Raw genomic sequence first — 5,000 nt, forward strand, 5'->3', positions numbered from 1 at the left:
GGACTTCCGGAGCCCGAGCCCCGGCGCCAGGTCGACCCAGGGCCGACCTCCCGGGCCCCAGAGAGGCTCGTCTCCGCCGCGGAAGCCGCCCGCCGCCCGCGCCGAAGGCCCCCGGGCCCGCCCGGCCTCCGGGCAGGGCACCGGGGAGAAGTAGGAATCGTGGCCGGGCTCCTGGAACTCCTGCCCGGCCTGCCACGCGGAAGCATGCCGGGTTCTCCCGCCGCGCCGTGCAGGTTCTTCCGCCCCTCGCCGGGGTAGCCGGGCTCCAACCGCTGGGCCCCGCAGCGTGGAAGGGGCCCTGCGAGTCGCCGCCGGCCTGCACGCCCGCCGTGCAGTCGACCGGGTCGAAGCCGGAATCGCGGCCGGGTTCCTGGAACTCTCGCCCGGCCTGCCCGCCCGGCCCGCCCCCCGGGCCGGGGCGCCAGTCGACATGGAGCCAAACTCGGTTTTGACCCCCTCCTGCAGCACGGTCCGGCCCCGGAGGTTCCTCCGTCCGACCTCCTGGAACCCAAGATGGGCATCCAGGGTCCCGAAATCCGTGTCCCCGAAAATCTCCGCGAACCTTTCCTGGCAATATTGTAGATGCGGCACCCGGCCCAGCCACCGGGGGCAACCGCCGAAAGTGTCCGCCCTCCTGGAGCGAAGGCCCGGGCAAGGCCCGTTTCAAAAACCTCATACGGACTTCCGGAGCCCGAGCCCCGGCGCCAGGTCGACCCAGGGCCGACCTCCCGGGCCCCAGAGAGGCTCGTCTCCGCCGCGGAAGCCGCCCGCCGCCCGCGCCGAAGGCCCCCGGGCCCGCCCGGCCTCCGGGCAGGGCACCGGGGAGAAGTAGGAATCGTGGCCGGGCTCCTGGAACTCCTGCCCGGCCTGCCACGCGGAAGCATGCCGGGTTCTCCCGCCGCGCCGTGCAGGTTCTTCCGCCCCTCGCCGGGGTAGCCGGGCTCCAACCGCTGGGCCCCGCAGCCTGGAAGGGCCCCTGCGAGTCGCCCCCCGGCCTGCACGCCCGCCGTGCAGTCGACCGGGTCGAAGCCGGAATCGCGGCCGGGTTCCTGGAACTCTCGCCCGGCCTGCCCGCCCGGCCCGCCCCCCGGGCCGGGGCTCCAGTCGACTTGGAGCCAAACTCGGTTTTGACCCCCTCCTGCAGCACGGTCCGGCCCCGGAGGTTCCTCCGTCCGACCTCCTGGAACCCAAGATGGGCATCTAGGGTCCCGAAATCCGTGTCCCCGAAAATCTCCGCGAACCTTTCCTGGCAATATTGTAGATGCGGCACCCGGCCCAGCCACCGGGGGCAACCGCCGAAAGTGTCCGCCCTCCTGGAGCGAAGGCCCGGGCAAGGCCCGTTTCAAAAACCTCATACGGACTTCCGGAGCCCGAGCCCCGGCGCCAGGTCGACCCAGGGCCGACCTCCCGGGCCCCAGAGAGGCTCGTCTCCGCCGCGGAAGCCGCCCGCCGCCCGCGGCGAAGGCCCCCGGGCCCGCCCGGCCTCCGGGCAGGGCACCGGGGAGAAGTAGGAATCGTGGCCGGGCTCCTGGAACTCCTGCCCGGCCTGCCCCGCGGAAGCATGCCGGGTTCTCCCGCCGCGCCGTGCAGGTTCTTCCGCCCCTCGCCGGGGTAGCCGGGCTCCAACCGCTGGGCCCCGCAGCGTGGAAGGGGCCCTGCGAGTCGCCGCCGGCCTGCACGCCCGCCGTGCAGTCGACCGGGTCGAAGCCGGAATCGCGGCCGGGTTCCTGGAACTCTCGCCCGGCCTGCCCGCCCGGCCCGCCCCCCGGGCCGGGGCGCCAGTCGACATGGAGCCAAACTCGGTTTTGACCCCCTCCTGCAGCACGGTCCGGCCCCGGAGGTTCCTCCGTCCGACCTCCTGGAACCCAAGATGGGCATCCAGGGTCCCGAAATCCGTGTCCCCGAAAATCTCCGCGAACCTTTCCTGGCAATATTGTAGATGCGGCACCCGGCCCAGCCACCGGGGGCAACCGCCGAAAGTGTCCGCCCTCCTGGAGCGAAGGCCCGGGCAAGGCCCGTTTCAAAAACCTCATACGGACTTCCGGAGCCCGAGCCCCGGCGCCAGGTCGACCCAGGGCCGACCTCCCGGGCCCCAGAGAGGCTCGTCTCCGCCGCGGAAGCCGCCCGCCGCCCGCGCCGAAGGCCCCCGGGCCCGCCCGGCCTCCGGGCAGGGCACCGGGGAGAAGTAGGAATCGTGGCCGGGCTCCTGGAACTCCTGCCCGGCCTGCCCCGCGGAAGCATGCCGGGTTCTCCCGCCGCGCCGTGCAGGTTCTTCCGCCCCTCGCCGGGGTAGCCGGGCTCCAACCGCTGGGCCCCGCAGCCTGGAAGGGCCCCTGCGAGTCGCCCCCCGGCCTGCACGCCCGCCGTGCAGTCGACCGGGTCGAAGCCGGAATCGCGGCCGGGTTCCTGGAACTCTCGCCCGGCCTGCCCGCCCGGCCCGCCCCCCGGGCCGGAGCGCCAGTCGACATGGAGCCAAACTCGGGGTTGACCCTCGCCTGCAGCACGGTCCGGCCCCGGAGGTTCCTCCGTCCGAGCTCCTGGAACCCAAGATGGGCATCTAGGGTCCCGAAACCCGTGTCCTCGAAAATCTCCGCGAACCTTTCCTGGCAATATTGCAGATGCGGCACCCGGCCCAGCCACCGGGACGAACCGCCGAAAGTGTCCGGCCTCCTGGAGCGAAGGCCCGGGCAAGGCCCGTTTGAAAAACCTCATACGGACTTCCAGGGCCGGAGCCCCGGCGCCAGGTCGACCGCGGGCCTCCCTCCCGGGGCCCAGCACGGCTCGTCTCCCCCGCGGGAGCAGCCCGCCGCCCTCGCCGAAGGCCCCCGGACCTGCCCGGCCTCCGGGCAGGGCACCGGGGAGAAGCCGGAATCGCGGCCGGGCTCCTGGAACTCTCGCCCGGCCAAGCCGCTCGGCCCGCCCCTGGGCCGGAGCTCCAGTCGACATGGAGCCAAACTCGCGGTTGAACCTCTCCTGCAGCACGGTCCGGCCCCGGAGGTTCCTCCGTCCGAGCTCCTGGAACCCAAGATGGGCATCTAGGGTCCCGAAACCCGTGTCCCCGAAAATCTCCGCGGACCTTTCCTGGCAATATTGTAGATGCGGCACCCGGCCCAGCCGCCGGGAGCAACCGCCGAAAGTGTCCGGCCTCCTGGAGCGAAGGCCCGGGCACGGCCCGTTTGAAAATCCTCATACGGACTTCCAGGGCCGGAGCTCGGGAGCCAGGTCGACCCCGGGCCTCCCTCCCGGGCGTTAGGGCGGCTCGTCTCCCCCGCGGGAGCAGCCCGCTGCCCGCGCCGAAGGCCCCCGGACCCGCCCGGCCTCCGGGCAGGGCACCGGGGAGAAGCCGGAATCGCGGCCGGGCTCCTGGAACTCTCGCCCGGCCAAGCCGCTCGGCCCGCCCCTGGGCCGGAGCTCCAGTCGACATGGAGCCAAACTCGCGGTTGAACCCCTCCTGCAGCACGGTCCGGCCCCGGAGGTTCCTCCGTCCGAGCTCCTGGAACCCAAGATGGGCATCTAGGGTCCCGGAAACCGTGTCCCCGAAAATCTCCGCGGACCTTTCTCGGCAATATTGTAGATGCGGCACCCGGCCCAGCCACCGGGACGAACCGCCGAAAGTGTCCGCCCTCCTGGAGCGAAGGCCCGGGCACGGCCCGTTTGAAAAACCTCATACGGACTTCCGGAGCCCGAGCCCCGGCGCCAGGTCGACCCAGGGCCAACCTCCCGGGCCCCAGAGAGGCTCGTCTCCCCCGCGGGAGCAGCCCGCCGCCCGCGCCGAAGGCCCCCGGACCTGCCCGGCCTCCGGGCAGGGCACCGGGGAGAAGCCGGAATCGCGGCCGGGTTCCTGGAACTCTCGCCCGGCCCGCCCCTGGGCCGGAGCTCCAGTCGACATGGAGCCAAACCCGGGGTTGACCCCCTCCTGCAGCACGGTCCGGTCCCGGAGGTACCCCTGCCCGACCTCCTGGAACCCAAGATGGGCAACTAGGGTCCCGAAAAGCGTGTCCCCGAAAATCTCCGCGGACCTTTCCTGGCAATATTGTAGATGCGGCACCCGGCCCAGCCACCGGGGGCAACCGCCGAAAGTGTCCGCCCTCCTGGAGCGAAGGCCCGGGCACGGCCCGTTTGAAAAACCTCATCGGGACTTCCAGGGCCGGAGCCCCGGCGCCAGGTCGACCCCGGGCCTCCCTCCCGGGGCCCAGCACGGCTCGTCTCCCCCGCGGGAGCATCCCGCCGCCCGCGCCGAAGGCCCCCGGACCTGCCCGGCCTCCGGGCAGGGCACCGGGGAGAAGTCGGAATCGCGGCCGGGCTCCTGGAACTCCCGCCCGGCCTGCCCCGCGGAGTCCTGCCCGGGCTCCCGCCGCCTTGGCCCGGGACGACCACCCCTCGGCGGGGTGCCTCGGCTCCGACCCCGGAGGCCCGGGTCCCTGCCGGGGCCCTTGGACCCGCCCCCCGGGCTGCCCTTCCACGGAGCCCTTGACCGGGACGAGATCGGAATTGTGGCCGAGCTCCTGGAACTCTCGCCCGGCCTGACCGCCTTCTCCGGCCCTTTTCCGGTTTTCCCCGTTGACCTGGCTCCAAACTCGGGTTTGGCCCCTCAGCACGGCAGGGTTCTGCCCCGAAGATCCCTCTGACCGGCTTTCTGGAACCGAACATGGGCATTGAGGGTCCTTAAAAACGTGTTCTCGAAAATCTCCGCGAACGTTTCTTGGCTATATTGTAGATGCGGCACCCGGCCCAGCCACCGGGACGAACCGCCGAAAGTGTCCGCCCTCCTGGATCGAAGGCCCGGGCAAGGCCCGTTTCAAAAACCTCATACGGACTTCCGTGGGGGGGGCGGGCACCAGGTCAACCCCACGTATGCCTATGGGGATTTTCGCTCCCCAGGTCAACCCCATGGATGCCTATCGGGATTTTCGCTCCCCAGGTCAACCCCATGGATGCCTATGGGCTTTTTCGGTCCCCAGCTCCACCCCAAGTATTCCTAGGGGCTTTTTCGCTCCCCA

Source organism: Alligator mississippiensis, unplaced genomic scaffold (assembly GCF_030867095.1).
Source record: "Alligator mississippiensis isolate rAllMis1 unplaced genomic scaffold, rAllMis1 scaffold_62, whole genome shotgun sequence".
Classification (NCBI taxonomy): Eukaryota; Metazoa; Chordata; order Crocodylia; family Alligatoridae; genus Alligator; species Alligator mississippiensis.